Genomic DNA, 11,909 nt, shown 5'->3' with positions numbered 1-11,909 from the left:
ATCATGATTAAATATGTATTTTTATAAAGATCATTCTAGCTTCACTATGGGAAAAAGATTGGGGGGTGGTGAGGGGAATTAGATGTGAAGGGACCCGATGAGAGGCTATTGCAGTGATCTGGGTATAAACTTATGATAGCTTCGTCTTCTGCGGGGGTTGATGTCCATCCAAAAAAGAATGATTGGAACTGATTCTTATCAAGAAATCCATTTATAAACATATGTGGTCAGCAATTCATAACTCTTAATTGCTAAATTAAGATCTCCCATTTATAGAATCTCCATTTAGTTCCATTATGAGAAAGTAAAAATCTCTCACCCGGTGTTACTCTTCTTGAAAATAAATCCTAGAAATTCTATAAATCAATAGTCACATTTTTTTTTTTTTTTGGTATATTTCTTAGCATTGGGCACAGAATCCAAGATCCCTGATTAAGTTTAATTCTCATTTAATGGCCAATTTTTAGACCTGATCAAATTGATTTGTCTCATGAAAGCAAGCTTTAAATAATTTTCTTATTACGTTTTTCTGACCTCCTCTCATCTCAAATATTAAGAACTTGATTAGAACTAAGATTGTCCTGAACAGGATATTTTAAAGACAAAGGTGTCTATGCCTGTTTTATTTCTTTTCACAAAGCCAGTAACCTCTGGCAACAGGAACCTTCAGAGTTTTTGAGAATCAGAAACTCATGACTATCTGGCCATGCTAAGATAGATTTGAAGTTTGTAAAGCAAACAGGTTAATAAACTAGGGTCCTAGCAGTAGTTTTCTAATGTGGCAGTGTTTTCATCAAACCAAAATACTGATCCTCTGTTTTCACTTTAGGAGGGGAAAGCATTTAACTTCTCCCATGTTTTAAGCATTTTATAGGTACCTAAAATACGTTATATTGTTTAATTATCAGGAACCAGTGAGGTATCTTAATCCAGCTTTGTTTTGTTAATAAGGAAATTACATATTAACAAATAACTTGCCCAGGCTCACACAGGGATCCAGGTATGCCAGGGGTTCCTTTCGATCAGGGGTTGTTAGTTTGGGTTCCTTGGTCTCCACTTCTCCCTATGTGTATACAGTTTTCAAAGAACTGATGACCCTTCAATTCAATAAGGTTCAGAATCAATAAATTTTATTATGCTGCCTCCTGATTTGGGGTTCCTAATCTGACAGTACTATCCACTCTTGTCTTACATTACCTTTCCACAATTCTTCTCAAAATATTGATACCAGTAACACTGTAGTTACAGTAGCAAAGCAGTGATAGTAGTAGTAGTTATTTTTTAGCCAGGCACTGTGCTAAGAGCTGTGTATGCATTATCTCACTTGGTGTTCACAGCAGTTGCTGAACTATGTCCCTTACTTTAAGACTAACCCTCTCTATGTCTCAAGTCCTGAGCCCCATTCCTTGCCCTCCTAACTGGACTCCCTGCTCCAGTTTCTCATTCCCTTTGTTCCTACATCCCCCCACCGTTCTCATAAAAGTTTGTGGGTTTTTTTCTTTTTTTTCCCTCAAATTATCTATTCAAAAACCTTAGGTGACTTTCCGCCTCTGATAGGAAAGTTTCAGGTTCTTTGGCTATCATACAGGGACTTTGGTAGCTTGCTAGCCTGCTTACTGTTTAAACTACATCTGAACTCATTCCTTTCCCCCTACCTTTCCCCCAAGCTTTCACTGTAAATGCTCAAGCCACCTAGACTTTTTCTTAATAGTTTTTTTTTTAATTAGACTTTTCATTCTCTTGAATCTGTGCGTTTTTTTCCGTGGAATTCCATGTCTGTAATACTCCTACCCCACTCCCCTTCCTTCAAGAAATATATGTAAGGCATACGGTGAAAAATCTCCCTTCTTTCCTTGTCCCCTCATTCCTCGGTTTCCTTCCAAAGGTATTCAATGTGTATTCAGGTTTCTATGCACATATATAAGTAGAGTCAAGTTAGTATGTTAGAGTGTGAACTCAGGAACCAGGCTGCCGAAGTTTGAATTGTGGATTCTCTTCCTAGATGTGTGGTTTGGGCAAATTGCTAGTACCTACCTCATAAGATTTTTGTGAGGATTTCTCACAGCAGTGCCTGGCATGTGGTAAGCTCTCAGTAAATGTATGCTATTAATATTGTTTGTTATTGTTATGTAACAAAGCATAATACATTGAAAGAGAATGGCATTTAATATCAGGATAGGTTTGAGTATAGCTGCCTAGTTACTTTGCCCCTAAGTCATTTAACTCAAGTTAAACCTTGGATGGTTTCCTTATCTTTATAGTGGGGGAAATCATATACAGTTTTGATTTTGGTGAACTAAAAAATATAAAGGAAAGAGCTTTGTACATGATAAAATGCTATATAGAAGTTAGTTGCAATTGGTCACATCATTTTACTTTTCCTTCCAGGAAGGATCTCAGCATTTCAGTTGGTTATAAGAAGTGAAGTAGGGCTTCCCTGGTGGCGCAGTGGTTGAGCGTCCGCCTGCCGATGCAGGGGACGCGGGTTCGTGCCCCGGTCCGGGAAGATCCCACATGCCGCAGAGCGGCTGGGCCCGTGAGCAATGGCCGCTGAGCCTGCGCGTCCGGAGCCTGTGCTCCGCAACCGGAGAGGCCACAGCAGTGAGAGGCCCGCGTACCGCAAAAAACAAAAACAAAAACAAAAACAAAAACAAAAAGAAGTGAAGTAGTCTTTAAGAATAAAGATTTCAGAAATTTGTGACAGGTATGCTGTTTTGCTTTAGAAATTATTTTAGATTCATACTTTTTCATTAGCTATGGCTTGCTTTAGTGTTAGTCTTAAATTTTAAAATTATGATTATATAATTTATGTGGCAATGCCCTTAAGGGGATAAAGTTAAATACCTCTTTTTATGGAAATGTATCCATCAGGATTCTAGAATTGATATACTTTGCATAAATTAGTAAACTTATTAATTTAGTAAGACTTTTATGGGAAAAAAATTTTTGTCAACATAGAAAGTATTAGTCACAGCCTATAAAATTTTCTTCATGGTTTACAAATGTTTTATTTGCCTGCGTTGATAAAGATTGCTAAAGAATATTCATCTTACTAAGTAGATTGTACTGCATATAAAAAGCAGTCTGCTTCGATGTAGTTTTTGATTTACTCTGTTGCTAAAAAAGAATAGGTGCTCACTTTTTTTTTTTTTTTTTTACAACTCATGGAGCACATGTCCTGCTCAAAGGCACAGAGTAAGGAATACTTTTGGATAATGTGATAGTCGCCCGTCTTCTATTTAATAGAGGCATTCCCAATATTCAGCATTTAGGAGGAAAAGTTGTAGACAGAGGTTAGTAAGTGGTAGAGCAGGATTCTAGTCAGGCAGTATGGATCATAAGTTCAGGCTTTTAAACATTTCACTATAATGCTGTGAGAAACAGAATGAGACTATGAACAATTACCAATAGCTTTGACAAAAAAATAAAAGAACTTCTGGAAATGAAAAATATAAATAATTTTTTTTTAATTCTATAGATAGGTTTAACAGTAGATTAGAATTCATGAGCTGGAAGATGACCTGAAAAATAAATTAACCAAAATAAAGAGACACAGATGGACAACATGTAAGAGAAGAAATGAGAATTAGAAAATTGGGGCAGAAATTGCTAGATTTCTTTGATTTCTTTCTCCTTTTAAGCAATAACTGTATTAGTTGGATGCTTTGCTCTCCAGCTACAGCTTCCATTTCACTGCCTTTCTGATAGTGAGATTTGACTCTGTGTCAAAGTTTCAGCAATTTGGATGCAAGTGGAAGTTATGTGTGCATAGGTTTTAGCCTTACGGTTTATGCCTATAAGAGGAATGAGATACTCCATTTCCCACCTCCTTCTTCCTTCCCATAGACTGGAATGTGGACACAGTGATGAACTATTTTTAGCTAGGTAGAAGAGGGCAATACTATAAGGATGACAGAGCAGCAACAAGATGTAAGAGCTTAGCTCTCTCAGACTGCTAAGCTGCCAAACCAGCCCTGGACTGTCCCTTTCTACTGTCATGTGGGAGAGAAGAAAAACCTTGAATTTTGTTCAGGCAATTGTAGAGTCTCTTATTGCATCAGCCTAGTCTTGTATTAGTCTTAACTAATACAAGAAGAGCATGAGAAGATCTACCAGTTATCAAAGCAGAATACAGATGTGAAGAAAAGTCAAGTAAAAATAATATTTGAGGAGTTTATAATTGAGAATTTCTAAAATTGCAAATGGCACAAATTCAAGAAGTCAAATCCTAAATAGGAGAGAAAAAACTAAACCTAAACACTTCATAGTTAAATTTGCATATAGTCAGGGACCTTAAAAATAGCCAGAGGGATGGGCATCTGGTGGCGCAGTGGTTAAGAATACACCTGCCAATGCAGGGGACACGGGTTCGAGCCCTGGTCAGGGAAGATCCCACATGCTGCGGAGCAACTAAGCCCATGCGCCACAACTACTGAGCCTGCGCTCTAGAGCCCACGAGCCACAACTACTGAAGCCCACACGCCTAGGGCCCGTGCTTCACAATAAGAGAAGCCACCGCAATGAGAAGCCCATGCACCGCAATGAGAAGCCCATGCACCGCAACAAAGAGAAGCCCCTGCTCGCTGCAACTAGAGAAAGCCTGCGCACAGCAACAAAGACCCAACACAGCCAAAAATTAAATGAATAAAATAAATAAATAAATAGCCAGAGGGAGAAGACGGATTACCTTCAAAATATCTACTATTAGACTGGTTTATTGAAAGGAAAAACTTGAAATCAGAAGAAAAGAATAACTACAGTGTGCTGAAAAGAAATAACTATTAAAGCTAAAATACCTTTCAAGAGTGTAGGTACATAATAAAGTTTTTAGAAAAATTAAAACAGAGATTTTTATCTCCAGTAGAATATCATTAAGACAAATTCAGAAAGATACACTTTAGGTAGAAGGAAAAAGATCCGTGATGGAGAGTCTGAGATATTTGTTGGAAAAGAAGAAAGGTTGAAAATTAACGAGCCAGGAATTCAGTCTAAATTAGAAACAGGACAGAATAAAGAAAGGAAGGAAATAATAGACATAAAAGTAGAAATAAAGAAATATAAAACAAGTGAACAATGAAGGATCAACATTGCTGAAGTTGATTCTTAGAAAAAGACTAATAGAGTTAACAAATCTGGTAAGATTGATCAAAAGAGAGAGAAGCCATAATAAACAATAAGTATGAAAAAGGAGATGTAACTACAGATGCTACAGAGATTATTATAAAAGAAAAATGTACTCACTAATACATTTTTTAAGGAATAATTTCAAATGGTAGGTTATTGCATGAGTTATCATAATAGTATAATAAGCCTTTCAAGACCACTTGTCAAATTTGCCAAAAATTTTTACTCCTGAAAAAGTAAGATGGTTGGATTAAATATTTTAACCCTTTACCTGAATTCTTAGAGAATGTCAAGGGTACAATGAATGGGATAACTGCCTCAGTCATAATTTACTAAAGGTTTTAGTAAAAATTTGTTTGGGGATAATTGATGGGTCAGTGTCTTCTAAAGCAGTAGAATTTGTGTTCCTTTTTTGATACATAAAGAAGAAGTAGGGAAGTGTCATTTAGTAAGGAAATGTAAGAACCTAAGAAATTGTGGAAACCTTGTGCTTTTAAAAGTTTTTTTTTTTTTTTAAAGTTTTAGATACTTGTACCAAAAAGTGATGGCACAATACTGAAAATGATCTATAATTTAGTCTTTCCTTTACTTTCTTTCTCTTTTAAAAAAATATTGTCACCAGCCGAATAGTTCATATTCACACTGTTCTGTTGATTTAAACAGTGTGCTTAGAGAAGATGTTGACTTATGGGGACAAGTGCCTTATTTTCTGGAGGAGCAGTAGAAATAGTAGTGGTAACCTCTGTGGATAGGCACTCTGAAGCACACCAGTACATAAGAAAGTCCTAGGCTGACAGACATCTGTGGGCCTGGAGAGCAGCTGGTACAGATTACAGCAAGCTCCAGGAAGGATTTTTTTTTTGTGGGGTGGAGGGTGGGGAGAAGGGAATGAAATTCATAGATTATCTGGCAGGTTTGGGTGGAAAATATGTTGGTAGACAATTCCAGAATAAACACAACTTATATGAAAAAGGAAATGTAATCTTAATATATTACTTTGCTATGTGTTATTTAAGAGAGCTAAAATTCTCATGTACCATAAGAGCAATATGTAAAACTAAAAACCAAGAGATAGGAGTATGAATATCTTATTTAGAAGTATGGAGAACACTCAAAGAAAGAGCTAGAAGTTTGAAGTAGGTTAAGGGGATATAATTACTGCTCTTTTTTGTTATAAGCCTTTTCGTAATGCCTGCTAGTAGTACTAATTAGCATATATTACTTTTAGTTTAAGAGAGTGTAAGACCTAAAGCTTTTGGGTAGGAGACAGAATGATTACAGAATTTGAAACGATCATCTGAAAAATGAAATAGGACTGCTTATTGAAAAAGAAGATATGGCAGGTGGAATAACTGTCTTCAGATATTTGAAGGAGCGTAGACCGGAAGAGGAATTCTCTTTTTTCTGTTTGGCATCAGAGACAGAGACCCAGTAAGTGGCCACTACAAAGAAACAGCAATGTAAAGAACGTTCTAACAATTAGGTTATCCAGAAATGGAATGGACTGTTTTGTGAGCATAGAATTCAAAGGGTTAGATGACCATATCTGGAGATGTTTTTAGAGTGAATTACCACAAAAGAAACACTTCCTATGGTTCAGGCATTCTGTTGTTAAATACTGACTTCAGTATTTTAAACAAGAAAAGACAAAACCAGCTATTCATATAACATGTTATAAGATTTGCTACATGTAAATTAAATATATTATTTTCTGTTTGTCATCATAGTCTTCATAGAAGAAGCTTTTATCATTTGTGGTTTGCAAAATTAGGATTTAGGAAGATTTCTTTTTATTGGGACTACTGATCTATTTTGTCTTCTTCCTATTATCTCTTCTTTACCTTTCTTTCCTGTTGTTTATTTTTCATATTCTGACTCTGGTTGAGTTGGTCAAGTTTTCTTTGCTCGTTTTTCCTCTAGTGATTTTTAAATTATATGATTTAGTTGTTGACATTACATTTTTCACATGTTTAGATTTATATTTTTTTTAATGTATAGAAAAAGAGAGATTCAGTATCTTTATCCTTTTCCCAAGAAGAGAAAACCTTTAACATGCCTTTCTTCCTGTCTCCTCCCAAACAAAAAGGTTGAAATAATCAGTTTTATTTCCAGAGTTTTATACATATTTTACAGTGATAATTAGGTACCTAACTATAATTTTCCCTGATTTATTTGCTTGGCATATTTCTTGTTCTTACACCTTTCTGTTTCTTGAATCATTTTCCTTTTTTGTGTTGGAGTACGAACTCCAGTAATTTTTTTTTTAACATCTTTATTGGAGTATAATTGCTTTACAATGGTGTATTAATTTCTGCTGTATCACAAAGTGAATCAGCTATATGTATACATATATCCCCATATCCCCTCCCTCTAGTGTCTCCTTCCCACCCTCCCTAACCCACCCCTCTAGGTGGTCACAGAGCAGAGCTGATCTCCCTGTGCTGTGCGGCTGCTTCCCACTAGCTATCTATTTTATATTTGGTAGTGTATATATGTCCATGTCACTCTCTCACTTCATCCCAGCTTACCCTTCCCCCTCCCCATATCCTCAAGTCCATTCTCTACATCTGCATCTTTATTCCTGTCCTGCCCCTAGGTTCTTCAGAACCATTTTTTTTTCCCCCACATATGTGTGTTAGTATATGGTATTTGTTTTTCTAGTAATTTTTGATATGTATTTTTATTATCATTTAATTCTAATTATTTACTTTCCATCTTGATTTCTTCTTTGACCCATGTATTATTTAGAATTATATTGTTTAACTTACATTTTGAGATTATGTATATTTTTGTATTGGTTCCTAGTTTAATTGTATTGTAGTTAGAATGTACACTTTGTATGATTTCAGTCCTTTGAAATTTGTTGAGACCTGATTTATAGCCCAGCATTGTCTGTTCTAGTAAATACTCCGTGTGCAATTTAGAAAAATGTGTAATTTGCAGTTGTTGGGTGTGGTGTTCTATATATGTCTACTGGAGTAAGTTGATTTGTTATTTGGTCAAATCTTTTATATATCCATACTGATTTTTATCTTCCTTTTCTATCAGATACTGAGTTATGTTAAAATCTAATCATGATTGTGTATTTGACTAGTTTTTCCTTTAGTTCTGTCAACTTCTGCTGTATGTATTTTGTCTTGTATTTTAATTTTTCCTACTGAACATTTACTCACGTAATTAGTGATATTTGGATTATCCATTATTTTCAATTTGTCCATCTCTTCTTTGTTCCTTCCTATTTTTCCTTTATTCCTTCTGTTTTTAGTTATCAAACCGTTCAAAATGTAGTGGCTTAAAACAATAACCTTGTGTTATCGCCCCCCCCCCCCTGTAGTTTCTTGAGTATGGAATTAGGGAGTGGCTCAGCTAGGTAGATCTGGCCCAAGGTCTCTCCTCTGGGTGTTGCAGTCAAATGGTGGCTGTCTGGGATCATCTAATACACTCACAGGTCTGGAAGGACTCACAGCTGGGTTTCCTCCAGCAACTTTGTCCCATCTCTCTGGTCTCTCCAAAGTGGCAGCTTCAGGGCAGCCTTACAGCCTGGGCCCAAAGACATGGCTGCAAAGAGAAAGAGATCCAGGAGGAAATTCTGGCACCCTTTCTAGCTTCAGAAGTCAGACAATACCACTTTTGCTATATTTTATTAAATCTGCTCATATTCAAGGGGAGAGGAATATGTTTTTCTCTAGAAGTTTTTTAGGGTGAGATTTATCCTCCTTACCTCTTTCACACTTTCCGTCTCCCCATCCTTTTGTTCTTCTCTGTTTGGGTGGGTTCAGTATATTGGTTCACTAACCTGCTTTTTTCAGCCATATCCATTTTTCTCTTCAGCCCATCTACTGAACTTTTTTTTGATGCTCATATTTTTATTTTCTAGGTTTCCAAAGTGTCTTTTACATAGATTTAATAACTTCACAGGTTTCTTTAAGGATATTACATTTATTTTATAGCGTTTTATAGGCCCTCTTAACTCTTGTTTTCTTTGGTTTTTGTTCTTCTGTTTGTTGAATTTATTGCCTCTGTCAAGGTGTTTTCCTCAAATCTGTGATTAATTGTCTGCTCTTTTTGAGAATCCCTACTGGCCTCTTCTATTTACAGGAGCTTACCTTCTTTCATTTGGGAAGGGGTAGGAAGTGCTATTGGGCTGAGTATACCTGGTTTTAGAGTGTGAAGACTAATTTATAAACTTCATTTATAAGTACATTATGTCTGATCACTTTATCTCTATGTACATCCTCTCCCCAAAATACTAATCTTGAGAAGAATAAGAGGAGAAGGTATCAAGGAAGATATTCTCTCAATGAGATAATGTGATTTTAGGTTACAAAAACAGTTGATGTTGCATTATGATGTACTGTGAGGAACGTTGTTCTTTATTTTAGAAACTTAAGTCTTACCATCATTTCCATATTTATTCACCACCATCCCCACCCATCCCCAACATGTTGTGGTCAGTTGTACATTTAAAATATTCACAGCTTCTGTAAATATTTAAATATAACCAACAGTATAACTGCTTGTTAAGCTTCAGTGTTCCTTAATGTAAAAAATTTATTCTCCAAAATTTCTTGTCACAACTAAATTTCCTTTAATGAATTTTGTTTCATAGGTTCAGTTGTGCAGGAGAAACTATTTCATCTTTTAATTAGTTTAAATATTTAAAAACAGAAACAACAAAGTTGGGGTCTATTTGCATCACAAAGAAATCAAGTTGTTACTTTATGAAATTTAGAAGTAGTTTTGCTGAAGTTCAAAGAGTGAAAAAATGTTATAACTTAGACCATAGTGTTAGGGATTCAAGATTGACTTAAAATGTAAACATAGTGTAATGTTTATTCTTGTCCTCCTTATTTGTCAGGGAATCTTAACCAGAGTGAGAAATTTTCTGGTGCTGTGTTGGGAGTGCACGGTACAAGAGATTTCCATAAAAAGGCATGGGATTTGCTTGGAAGAACATAGTAGTTTTCTAACTTGGCAGTAAGGAGTTAGAACTAACCCCCTTTAAAAAGAAAATATTAATCTACATTATTCCTCATTGGGTATTTGTATGTGTTTTCTTATCTGAGCTATATTATTCTTGTATCTGCATTTGTGCATATGTATATACATTTATAATCCATGGTACTTGTTAGGTGTAAAGAAAATAATTTTCTATGCATACAGTATGTATGAAAAATGACTTTGGAAGTCGACTTTCTTACCCCTCGAGTTGAGTAACAGGGGACAAATATTTTGTTCTTACAGAGTACCCAAAATAATTTGGCAATCTTTGAGTGCTTTTCCCCAAATTCTATTGCCCTAGGAGGCAATTTGGGGAGCATAAATAAGCCTTGCTATATTAGGATTCCCTCTCGAAAGGTACACATTTTTGGATGAGAGAGGTGATGAATTCACATCTCGTTAAAATGACAGCAATCCTCAGACTAAGAATCACTGCGGGCCTCAAAAGGGGGTTAAGGATATGGGGATCTGTCTGGTGGAAAGAACCTTGAACATTGTACTTCCAGTTCCCTTCCCTTTCTTGTGCTATTATTGTAATATATTTTACTTCTACGTATGTTGTAAACCCTGTGGTACATTGTTATTTTTGCTTTAAGAGGCCAAAAATGTCTTGTAGATTTACTCTCACCATTTCTGGTACTTTTTATTTCTTTAGTAATGTCATTTCTTTTTCTTCCTCTTTTTTAAAATTATTTATTTATTTATTTATTTATTTTTGGCTGCATTGGGTGTTTGTTGCTGCGCACGGGCTTTCTCTAGTTGTGGCACGCAGGGGCTACTCTTTGTTGTATACTGACTTCTCATTGTGGTGGCTTCTCTTGTTGTGGAGCACAGGCTCTAGGCACGTGAGCTTCAGTAGTTGTGGCACGCAGGCTCAGTAGTTGTGGCGCACGGGCTTAGTTGCTCCGCGGCATGTGAGATCTTCCCGGACCAGAGCTCGAACCCATGTCCCTTGCATAGGCAGGCGGATTCTTAACCACTGCGCCACCAGGGAAGCCCCAATTGTCATTTCTTTATGTAGATCCACATTTCCATCTGTTATCATTTTCTTCCACCTGAAGAATTTTTTTTGCTTTTTTTAAGTGCAGGCTGGTGAACTTTTTTCTTCCCCCAGCTTCTCTTTCTTTTTTTGGATCTGAAAAAAGAAATTATTTCACTTTCATTTTTGAAGGATACATTCATTGTATTTAGCATTCTAGGTTGACCATATTTTTCTTTAAGCATTTGGAAGATGTATTTTCTGTCTTGCATAGCTTCTCGAGAAAGTCTATGTATTTTCTTAACTAAACTTTTTCCTTTAGCTTCTTGTAAGATTTTTCTCTTTGACAATTTTTCAGGAATTTGATTATTGTGCCTTGTGCTTTTCTTTGTATTTATACTAAGGAGAGGGCTCATTGAGTTTCTTGGATCTATGGATTTATAGTTTTTATCAAATTTTGAAAGTATTTTATTATTCAGCCCCACCCCCACCCCATTCCAGTTACACACATATACTTGATAGCTGTGGTTTTCCTCTTTCTTCTTTTATGTTTCTTCTTCCTTTTCTTTTCTCTCTCTCTCTCCTTCCATCTCCCCACTCTTTACCCTCCTCATCAACTTTTTTCTGTCTTCATCTCAGTTCCTCTGAAATTTCCTTCTGCAGTATTGAATATAATGTTAATCCCATCTGGTTATATTTCCATTTCAGATACTGTTTTTGAACACTAGAAGTTCATTTTGGTTCTTTTATGTCTACCGTTTCTCTCCTCATTTTCCTTAAATCCTTGAGCATATTTATCATAGCA

The sequence above is a fragment of the Lipotes vexillifer genome, unplaced genomic scaffold, assembly GCF_000442215.2.
Source record: "Lipotes vexillifer unplaced genomic scaffold, Lipotes_vexillifer_v1.1 scaffold393, whole genome shotgun sequence".
Lineage (NCBI taxonomy): Eukaryota > Metazoa > Chordata > Mammalia > Artiodactyla > Lipotidae > Lipotes > Lipotes vexillifer.
This window is presented reverse-complemented; position numbering follows the sequence as displayed.